Source organism: Aquarana catesbeiana, linkage group LG10, assembly GCF_042186555.1.
Source record: "Aquarana catesbeiana isolate 2022-GZ linkage group LG10, ASM4218655v1, whole genome shotgun sequence".
Lineage (NCBI taxonomy): Eukaryota > Metazoa > Chordata > Amphibia > Anura > Ranidae > Aquarana > Aquarana catesbeiana.
Window position 1 is genome coordinate 141,733,071 of NC_133333.1, and position 12,434 is coordinate 141,745,504.

Below are 12,434 nucleotides of genomic sequence, written 5' to 3' on the forward strand. Positions count from 1 at the left end.
GTACTAAATCCCCTGAGCCATAATTGGCCAAAGCCACCCTGGCTTTGGCCAATTACAGCTCTCTCTACTGACGGCGCTGTGATTGGCCAAGCATGCGGGTCATAGTGCATGCTTGGCCAATCATCAGCCAGCAATGCACTGCGATGCCGCAGTGAATTATGGGCCGTGACGCGCCACACGAATTTAGCGCGAACGGTCCATAACGTTCGCAATTCGGCGAACGATCGAACAGCCGATGTTCGAGTCGAACATGGGTTCGACTCGAACACGAAGCTCATCCCTACTGTGCAGGGTACACAGTGCACTAACTGTAAAAACACCTATCTGCCAGTATATTAGGAAGAGAATAACAGGAATGGATCTAGCTAAACAGATATATATATCTGTGTAGCGGGACACTTTTTTGATATAATGCAATGTTATGTTATATCTTATCATCTGACGCCATCTAGCGGCCAAAATATAAAAGGAGTGCATCTTTATTTCTTTTATTATTCAAGTTGACATGGAAGTGTTCTGTTTGTTTACATTTGGACATTAACTTGACCTACCCACAATGCTCAGTAACTCCCACAAACCTCAGGAAACAGAACTGCATTGTGGGAAGACTATAAAAAGGCTGGGAGTTGCGGCCTACCCTGTGCGGAGCGGAACAGCAGCCAGCGATTCGGCCTTACATCACAGCATGCTGGAGCAGCAGTGTGATCGTTCCAGAGACCCTTTAAGGAGGTAACCGAGGACTCCTGGTCGTCTGATACAGTGTGACGGCTGTTGCCCAAAAGTTTCTTGATGCACTTTCATACATATGTCTGCGCAAGACAGAGCTGTTGGGACCCATAGTTCCACAAGCTAAGTCAGGAGGATTAGATTGAGTTAATATCAGGCTTTAGGGCACCTCATTGAGAGTTTAGTACTGAGTCACTGGCACCAAAGATAGTTATGGTGCTATTGCACCAGGACTTTGCTTCTACATTTTCAGTCTACTTTGATCAGGAGTCATTAACCCTTGGATTACAAACCTACTCTGGTTTGCTAGCAGAAGAAAAGAATAAAAGAAGTATTGTTTAGTAAAACACAAGGCCTTGTGTCCCTTTACTATATTGGGATAGTGTGATATCAAAGTGAGGGAGCTCTCTAATTGTTGTATTACACTTTATCAAGTTAGTCTTTGATTTAGTGTAGTAATAAAGCACGCAGGAAATGGTGCACGCAGGATGGTGTTCATAGTGAGATAAATTCACTCTGACGGTTATCCTATTTACTTTGCTACACCACACATATATTATTTCAGACATTTTATACCTGCATTGAATCTTTGTAATATAAAGTTCAGTTGACTGTCAGACTATGTTGGTCTGACAGTACAACCACTGTAGTTTAAACCTTCTAAAACAATTACAGTAAACAAGGTTACTATTCAAGTACAACTGTGTGAGTGTTGTTTTCCTCTTCATCACCAGCCAAGAGGAGGGTAAGGTAACTACTGACAGGTATATTATATTGAGTATTGTGAACTTGCCTTTATGATTTCATTCTGACTGCACACTATTACACCACAGCTGTGTCAGGGGGACTGAGATAGTCAAAGGGGAAACAAAGCAGAGTACAGCCCAAATAAATCAGCAGCTCCTTCGGGGGTCAGTGCTACATCTATCTATCTATCTATCTATCTACATACACACATACATACACACACACACACACACACACACACTAAGTGCAGCTAACTGACTCAACCTGCCTACTCTATCTAACGTAAATCAAATGACACTGTCTCTCTATCTCTCTCCGCCACTGCAACACACTACACAAGGCCGCCATGCAAGCGGCCTTATATAGTGTGGGGCGTGTACTAAACTCCCTGAGCCATAATTGGACAAATCCACCCTGGCTTTGGCCAATTACGGCTCTCTGTACACACGGCGCTGTCATTGGCCAAGCATGCGGGTCATAGTGCATGCCTGGCCAATCATCAGCCAGCAATGCACTGCGATGCCGCAGTGAATTATGGGCCGTGATGCGCCACTCGAATTTGGTGCGAACGGCCCATATCGTTCGCAATTCGACGAACGGTCGAACAGGCAATGTTCGAGTCGAACATGGGTTCGACTCGAACTCGAAGCTCATCCCTAGTCCCCAGACTCCCCATTGTGTGCTCATGGCCATTATCATTATAATGATCAGAGCACAGCAGGTGCTCTATGGCTCTGTCAGTGTAACATGGCTGTTGGGTGCTGACTTTCCTGATATATGGCTGTACTGTGTGTTACAGACTATAACAATGCACAGCCATAACAAAGTCGGCAGCCAACAGCCATGTTACACTGACAGAGCAATACAGCACCTGCTGTGCTCTGATCATCATAATGATAATGACCATGAGCACAAAATGAGAGGCTACTTTACACATGTGATGGGGGGAAGGGACAGTAAAAACACACAGCCAAGCTGCACTGTTACCACCCCCCAAACCACTCCCCTTTAAGAATTTTTCACCCAAGCTTTGCAATCAGGTCTGCCTGTCAGTTTTTCCTGTGGACTAGTGGGTACAGTATGATGCGTATGATGGCACAGTGGCGGCAATTGATGGGCACAGTAGCTGCATTTGATGGACACAGTGTCTGCAATTGATGGCACAGTGGCGTCAATTGATGAGTACAGTAGCTGCGTATGATGGCACAGTGGCTGCGTTTGGTGGTACAGTGGTGGCAATTGATGGGCACAGTAGATGTGTTTGATGGCACAGTAGCTGCAATTGATGTGTACAGTAGCTGCATATGATGGCACAGTGGTGGCAATTGATGAGCACAGTAGCTGTGTTTGATGGCACAGTGGCAATCTTTTCTGAATTTTTCAGTTTGAATTTTTTGCGCCCCCCCAAAAAATTTTGAGCACCAGCCACCACTGATGTGGACCTGATTGAACGCTCCATGTAGGTCTACAGGAGTCCAGATATGAATTAACTTGTGGGCATTCAGGTAAAAAAAAATAAATGGAAAAGAACATTCTTTTCTATTTTTCCAGAACTAAATGTGACAGATCAGAGGTAGCCTGATGTAAATGGACACAAGTCTGTGGTGTATGCAGACACAAACTGAATGGGCACAGATGTCAAAACACTGACATCTCTCCCATTCAGATCCAGTTATGACTGGTGTGGTGCTGTAAAGCTTCCTGATGGTAAAGCTAAGGTGGGTTTAGACTACGGTCCGAACAAGCCTGAGCTCATCCCAGCTAATTAGTTGTCAAATAAGACATCTCTGCTGCTTTATGATAGTGTAAAAAGTTTAGAATAATAATAGTTTTTAAAGTTTCACCTTTTGGAACATGTTACATGTTTCAGGCCACCATTCCCCCAGATTTCGTGACAGCATGGGGTCAGGGGCGGAGCCAGGGGTGGGGTTGTGGGTGGGACCAAGGGGCCCCATCAGGTACGCTGTACGGGGCCCCATGATTTCTAACAGCGATCCTGGAGTAACCTTGCAGGGGCGCTCCCGAGTCCAGCATTCGGTGTCCATAGCCGCCGAATGTATGACTCGGCCCCGCCCCCCTGGCGCCCACATCATTGCATTTGATTGAAAGCTGCAGGAGCCAATGGCTGCGCTACTATCAATCTATTCAATCAAGAGCTGGGAACCCCGGGCAGTGGAAGAGCGCATCCCCGGCGGGTCAAGATCCAGGGCTCAGGTAAGTAAAACAGGGGGGCTGGGGGGGCCGGTCACTGCCAGGTGTTTTTTCACCTTAATGCAAAGGATGCATTAAGGTGAAAAAACAAGAAGGTTTACAACCCCTTTAAGATAAAAAAAACTTTCTGACTTTACAACTCCTATAATGGCACAGAAAGAGGGTTGAAATTAGCGTCACTCTCTGCATCATTGAGGACTGCCAGGAAAAGATTTGAAGAGGACCCATTGCATAACTTGACCAGCCTAAAGTCTTCTGTAAAAGGTAATATGAAAAAATCATTTAAAAAATGCAGGGGGAATGATAGAGCTTGAGCATAAAGCTTGGCAATAAATAAGTATATGAAAAAATGGCCCCCCAAAAATACATCAGTTGGTCCTTAAGACATTTGTATCTACTGCGACTTAAAGTGGTAGTAAATAAGGGCTTGCAAAGGTAATGGCATAATGTGCTAGTCTTCCTTCTTGCCGGCTCTACCTGTATGAGTGGCCGGTGCCACAATGACGTCACTCCTGCGTATTCGTGCTGAGCTGTCGCCTGCGGCACAGAGCTCTGGAGGTCCGGCACGGACCTTCAAAGTGCATATGCCACTGTTGTCACCAGTTGCGTCCAGTGGGAACATCTCCAAAACACTGCAAGTTTAGGAGATATTAAATGTACCTACAGGTAATGTACCTATAGGCTTACCTGTAGGTACAAGTCCAAAAAATGACTTTACTACCACTTTAATCTCTCATGTGAAAACACAAAGCCATTTGTAATTCTAACAAACTGCTAATCTGTCATGCTAATTTTGGTCTTCATAAGACCTGACTTGATCCTATCTTAATGCTACTCTAACAATTTATACAAACAGATTACTTTTCCTGTGTGCTTCTTGATGTAAAGTGGAAAGGGGGAAGAAAAGATCTCCTTTGAGCTTTACCATTCTGATAAAAAAATAAAGTAAAATAAATAAATAAATTGCACTTACTGTATTTGATATGCTATGTGGTCCCTTTCGTCTGAAGGCCTTTACAAATTATTTTTAGGCTAAATATCTGGGGCTGCACAAATTTCATAAAGTGTCATTGACAAATATGACATAAACTGTTTTTTTAGTCCCTGCTTGTACCTAATTAAAATGCATAAATTACATTTAAAATCTGCCACAAAACCAAAGCCCTAAAATCTGCCACGCCATAAAATGTGTGTGTGTGTGTGTGTGTGTGTGTGTGTGTGTGTGTGTGTGTATATATATATATATATATATATATATATATATATATATATATATATATATCTCTTATGTATTTTATAAATGGTACATTGATTGTCAGTGGCTTGTGACTTGCTACTCAGATCTCAAATGGCACATGATATGTGCATTTTAAATATTTTTCATAGATACACACGGCTCCCATTAAGCACCTGACATTTTTAAACAAGCACTGACAAGTTCCACACATGGTAAGAACTACGCTAAGGGAGAGGAGGGCTGTTTACTATCCCACAAGATGTAACCAGAGTCAGCTGGGCTAAGACCAGAATAACTATTACTTTAGCCAGCATGGAACTCACATTCATACAGTCCCTTCTGCTTTAAGCAGTCTCCATGTAGATCCTGAATTACTTGAATAGGGGATCATTTTTCAGAAAAATACAGTGCTGAGATTGCTTAGCTCAGCATTTAACCTTTATCCATTATCTCTATAGGGAGCCCATCCTGGAGCAGCATGCTTAGGACCTGCGGGATGGAAGCGACTAATATTACTGCAGCATAAGCAGTTCTATTATTGTGAAGTCTGCACCATTAAGAGACTATTTCATGTGCAGGGATTAAAAAGATTACATTTCCTTCTTCTACATTGACCAAACTAGGATGTTAAAATGGGCAGTTTTAAAAATCATGCTCTTTAGATATATACTGTATATTTATGTTATATTTTTATCATGTTGTATCTTTTTATATTGCCAGCTAATGCTGTTGTTGTTGTTGTCATTATTATTCTCTTATTATTACCTTACGAAATGACGACATTTATATATGCAAATGAATATTTGAAACAAGCCTGTCAGCCATATAAAACATTCAAAACTAAAGACTCTGGGGTGATTCCATAAGGCATTTGTGACACATTTATGATGGTGTGTATGTAGTTGGAAGCCTTGCACCAAATTCATGAAAACACTGCAACATTTTCATTGTTAGTACCAAAGCAGGCAACAAACTCAAGTACTACTTTTTTCCTGTATAATGCGTTTGTTGGTATAAAATCATAAAGAAATAACGTCATATTGGTGATAGGAAAAGTGGCATTCACACCTGAGCGTTTCAAAGTCGCACGTTTTTACCGCGATTTTTCAGGTCACCAATGTAAAAGGCAGAAAAACACCTGTAATCTGCCCCAAAGAAGCTCATATTCTTTTTGAGCTTGGGGTGTTTTTCAGGCGTTTTTATTTCAGATGACAAAACGCTCAGATGTGAACAGCTGCCATTTAAATTAATGGGATTTTGCTTGTTGGGCGTTTTTCAATCGTTTTTTCAGACGTTTTACTAGCGTTTTATGAGCTGAAAACACCCAGGTGTGAATGCAGCCCGAATAAGACCTCTTTTGGGCTGGAGAAAATTGTTGATTGTGTTGCACATGCAATCATTGATTCTGGGACAAAATGTGTCTATAAGTTCTCCTGAAAGTAATATTTGATAGGTTTCCATTATCTCCTGACTTCACCAACTAGCTAATAGTGTCTGTGCTTGTAAAACTCCTTCACGGACAGATTTTATTATTAGAAACATAGAAAAGTGACGTCAGAAAAAGGCATTGTAGTCCATCAAGTCTGCCCATTTTTTAAAATGTCTTTTTTTTTTGTTTTCATCGCCTTTAATGTCTGACTATCGATCTATGTTTGTCCCAAGCATTAATATTATTATTAGTAGTATTGTACAGCATTTACAGTGGGGACGGAAAGTATTCAGACCCCCTTACATTTTTCACTCTTTGTTATATTGCAGCCATTTGCTAAAATTATTTAAGTTCATTTTTTTTCCTCATTAATGTACACACAGCACCCCATATTGACAGAAAAACACAGAATTGTTGACATTTTTGCAGATTTATTAAAAAAGAAAAACTACAATATATCACATGGTCCTAAGTATTCAGACCCTTTGCTGTGACACTCATATATTTAACTCATGTGCTGTCCATTTCTTCTGATCATCCTTGAGATGGTTCTACACCTTCATTTGAGTCCAGCTGTGTTTGATTATACTGATTGGACTTGATTAGGAAAGCCACACACCTGTCTATATAAGACCTTACAGCTCTCAGTGCATGTCAGAGCAAATGAGAATCATGGGGTCAAAGGAGCTGCCTGAAGAGCTTAGAGACAGAATTGTGGCAAGGCACAGATCTGGCCAAGGTTACAAAAAAATTTCTGCTGCACTTAAGCTTCCTAAGAGCACAGTGGCCTCCATAATCCTTAAATGGAAGATGTTTGGGACAACCAGAACCCTTCCTAGAGCTGGCCGTCTGGCCAAACTGAGCTATCGGGGGAGAAGAGCCTTGGTGAGAGAGGTGAAGAAGAACCCAAAGATCACTGTGACTGAGCTCCAGAGATGCAGTCGGGAGATGGGAGAAAGTTGTAGAAAGTCAACAATCACTGCAGCTCTCCACCAGTTGGGGCTTTATGGCAGAGTGGCCCGAAGGAAGCCTCTCCTCAGTGCAAGACACATGAAAGCCCGCATGGAGTTTGCTAAAAAACACCTGAAGTACTCCAAGATGGTGAGAAATAAGATTCTCTGGTCTGATGAGACCAAGATAGAACTTTTTGGCCTTAAATCTAAGCGGTATGTGTGGAGAAAACCAGGCACTGCTCATCACCTGTCCAATACAGTCCCAACAGTGAAGCATGGTGGTGGCAGCATCATGCTGTGGGGTTGTTTTTCAGCTGCAGGGACAAGACAACTGTTTGCAATTGAGGGAAAGACAAATGCGGCTAAGTGCAGGGATATCCTGGACGAAAACCTTCTCCAGAATGCTCTGGACCTCAGACTGGGCCGAAGGTTTACCTTCCAACAAAACAATGACCCTAATCACACAGCTAAAATAACGAAGGAGTGGCTTCACAACTCTGTGACTGTTCTTGAATGGCCCAGCCAGAGCCCTGACTTAAACCCAATTGAGCATCTCTAGAGAGACCTAAATATGGCTGTCCACCAACGTTTACCATCCAACCTGACAGAACTGGAGAGGATCTGCAAGGAGGAATGGCAGAGGATCCCCAAAACCAGGTGTGAAAAACTTGTTGCATCTTTCATAAAAAGACTCATGGCTGTATTAGATTAGATCAAACGGGTGCTTCTACTAAATACTGAGCAAAGAGTCTGAATACTTAGGACCATGTGATATTTCAGTTTTTCTTTTTTAAAATATCTGCAAAAATGTCAACAATTCTGTGTTTTTTCTGTCAATATGGGGTGCTGTGTGTACATTAATGAGGAAAAAAATGAACTTAAATGATTTTAGCAAATGGCTGCAATATAACAAAGAGTGAAAAATTTAAGGGGGTCTGAATACTTTCTGTCCCCATTGTATATAGTGTCAAAGTTTGTGGCGCAAATTTGAGGAAAACAGTACAATCACAATATAGCTCAATGCAGGAGGGATCAGAAGGTATTGCTTGTTATAGCTTACAGTCTAAAAGATTTATATACATCTTACCAACATGTACATCAATCTGTCGCACTACCACACTCTTTATTAGGGATGGGCGAATGGTTCGGCCCAAGCATAAGTTCGGGCCAAACTTTCGTTGTTCGGTCATACAGTGAACAGCCGAACAAACGGGTTGTTCGACCATTTAATTGCCCCCCCCGAACCGACCACAATGCATTGCGGCGCTGAACAGTGCATTGCAAGCCCTGATTGGCCGAAGCAGTGAAAGCTTCAGCCAATCAGGGCACAGAGCACTGTCATCATAACTTTATCCAATCATCATTCATTCCCGCCCCACAGTATAAAAGTATTCTTTCAATGGCAGCTATTTTCAGTGTGATTTTGGCACGGAGAGAGATAGAACAGGGCTCTGTTCAGTGCTATTAGTTAGTTAGTGTGCTATACTGTGCTATTTTGCTTCAATTGTCAATGTAGAATATTTGTTTAGTGTCAGTCTAGGGATAGTGTGAGTGTAGTGAGGAGGACCATCATTCAGCTTTGCATTGTGTGCAGCTAGAGTAGGGACAGCTCAGATAGTTTCACTGTAGTGTAGTGAGACCGTGTCATCCATACATACATTAGTGTAGAGTTGGGACAGCTCAGATAGTTTCAGTGTAGTGTAGTGAGTCCGTGTCAGTAATCTTTACATTAGTGTATATCTAGAGTAGGGACAGTTCAGATAGTTTCAGTGTAGTGACGGTTCAACACCATCTATTTGATTGCGTTACTGCCAGTTTAACGCCATTTACTTCTGTGTGCGTTACTGCCAGTTTAACGCCATTTACTTCTGTGTGCGTTACTGCCAGTTTAACGCCATATAGTTTTGTGTGCGTTACTGCCAGTTTAACGCCATATAGTTTTGTGCATTACTGCCAGTTTAACGCCATTTACTTCTGTGTGTGTTACTGCCAGTTTAATGCCATATCGTTTTGTGTTCATTACTGCCAGTTAAAAGCAATATAGTTTTGTGTGCGTTACTGCCAGTTTAACGCCATATAGTTCTGTGCGTCACTGTACGTTTGGAGCATTATATTGCAGGATATTATAGTGTATCCGTGGAGTGTGTCTATGTAGTGTGAGTACTCAAATTAAAGTGCACCAAACAACATTACATTGATTAAAGCGCATCTACGTACAGATTTCAACTTCTTCTTTACATTTGCTTATAAGCACCACCCCCTCTTTCCCAATAATGTCTAGGAGGACAACAAGGAGAGGCAGACGTTCCCTTGGCACTGAAAGGGAGCCAGCAACAAATGTGTCCACAGGCAAAGGTGGACATGGTGGTCAGTCCTCAGGCAGGGCATAATTTCCTCTGTTTAGTGAGTTTGCCCGTGCTATCCAGCCACAGCATGCAGAGGAGGTGGTGGACTGGCTTACTATACCTTCTTCATCCTCCTCATCCTCTGTCACGCAAGCAGAGACAAGTGTGCAATCCCCAGCAGTTGCCAGAGTGGATAAACCTGCCTCCTTGTCCACATCTATTCCTCCCATAGCCCCAACATCAGCCATTGAGGAGTTGGCTGAGTTATTTGACCACAGCGTCAGCCACTTGCTCCTTGTGATGCCCAGCCATTACTGGATTCAGATGTTGGTTCTGAGGTTGAGGACGACAGGAACATGAGCCTAGAGAGAGGGAGGAACAAATTGGCATTCATGTTCCCCAAGCCGCAGCGTATTGCCAAGTTGTCTCCAGTGGTAATGATAAAGATGGAGGAGATGGAGATGATGATGATGAGGATGAAGGTGAGGCGGCACAATCCCAAGGAGGCCGACATCAAGAAAGAGTAGAGAGCAGCTGTCCTATTCCATCACATTCCGCAGCTGTTATCTCCTGGCCCACTCCCCAAAGATCAGCTGTCTGGGCCTTTTTCAGCACATCTACAGCAGATCGCACTGTTGCGATCTGCAAACTGTGTCTCAGGCACATCAAATGTGGCAAAAACACCAACCATTTGGGTACCACATGCTTAACAAAGTATTTAACATCCAACCACTCAGCCCATTGGCAAGAGCACCTAAAAGCCACACAAAAGGGGCACAAATCTGTCCCTCCTCCTCCTCCTTACCCACTTCAGGCTGCCCCTGTGATACCGAGTCATTAACTCTCAGCAGCCTCCACTGACAGGGATGATGGTATAGCACAGGGTGTCCCAGGTCCTGGCAGCAGCCAGGTCTACAGCTACTAGCTGTGGATCGTAGCCGGCAAATTTCTCTGCCCCATCTGCTGCAGCGGAAAAAAAAAATACAATCCCTGCCACCCACATGCCCAGCATCTGAATGCAAGCTTGTCAAAGCTGTTGCCCCCACCTATGCCTTTCAGCCTGGTGGATTCTGCCCCCTTCCGTGAATGTGCTGTACCACAGTCGCTACCACTTTTCATGTAAGTCTGTTCCATCTCTCTACTATCACGTGGAAGTGAATGCTCTGGCATCGTTGGGCAAGGCCGTCGGCTGTAAAATCCACCTTACTGCTGACACGTGGTCCAGCAAGCATGGACAGGGACGATATATTTTGTTCTCAGCACACTGGGTAACGCTGCTTGCAATTTGATGCAGGACAGGGCTTGGTGCTGTAGCTTGTTGTGCCCCTACATCTCCATACAGCTGGTGGTGATGATGCCACACCTGTGAGCTCTACCCCCTCCTCCTCCACCACCTCCATGCCCTCCTCTGCAGAATTGTCCTATGAACATCAGGTACCCCCTAAGCTTTCAAAGGGCTATTCCCAGAGTCAGGCTAAAAGGTGCCATGCAGTGCTTCAGCTGGTGTGTTTAGGGGACAGGAACCACACCGGAGCAGAGATTCTTGCAGCTATGCAGGGACAGGCCCAGAGGTGGTTCAGACCACATCAGCTGGAGCCAGGAATTCTGGCGCCCGATAATGGCTCTAACCTCCTGTCCTCCCTTAGACAGGGAAAGTTGACACATGTGCCATGCCTGGCACATGTCCTCAATATGGTGGTGCAGCGTTTTTCCCCACGCCAATGGCTGATCATTAAGGATGCATGCACTGTATTGTCACCATTTGAGGAGGCCACAAGGATGGTGAGCCATGACAGTGCATGCATCAGTGACACAATCCCCGTTGTGTTCCTGCTGGAGCAGACTCTGCGTGGCATTATGGACAAGGCCTACTTTATCCAGACACCATCATTCCTATGTCACAGAACACACAGGAGGAGAGAGGGGAGGAGGATGAGGAGGAGGATTCTGGCACTATCATAGGCTTCGAAGAAGAGGAAGACATGCGTCAATCTGTAAGCGATGGCTTTCCAACCCCAGGACCCTTGGGAGTAGTAGGTGGCTGGGATGAGGAAGTTCCAGATGCTGTCATCCTAAGTGACCCAGAGGAGTCTGCTTCTCAAGCCTTTGGCAAATTTGAGGTGCATGGGCAACCTCATGCTTCAAAGCCTGCGAAAGGCCCCAAGAATACATGGCATAAAAGAGAAGGATGATTACTGGTTGGCAACCCTCCTTGACTCCTGAGGTCTCAGAACTCCTCCCATCCCCACAGAGAGTGCAGAAGATGAAATCTCTTGAGGACACGTTAAAGAGGATTTTATTGAACATTTTTCCTGACTCCAGTAGGTTACATAGAAAACATAGTTTTGGGTCTTCTGTTGGTCAAGAGAGGAGCGTTGGAGAAGGCGCCTGCCTAAGTGATGCATCTCTGAATTTTTTTAGTCCTCGCTGTCCAGGGCTGTCAGCTTTCACATCCCATCGACAGCATCTGCATCACATGGTGGACGATTACCTTGGGGCCAAAACAGAGGTGGAGAGCTATATAGCTGATGATCCACTGACTTACTAAGTCATGAGAATAGACCACTGGCCAGAACTTGTCCAGTATGCTATTGAGTTGTTGGGCTGCCCTGCATCCAGCGTGCTTTCAGAATGGGCATTCAGTGCTGCAGGAGGTTTTGTTACTGATGATAGAACGCATCTGTCCACAGACTTCATGGACCGTTTGACTTTTATAAAAATGTCCTAGATTACCAACTATGAAGCCCCTGATGCCGAAGTCACTGATTAAGTCTTTTTAGGATGTG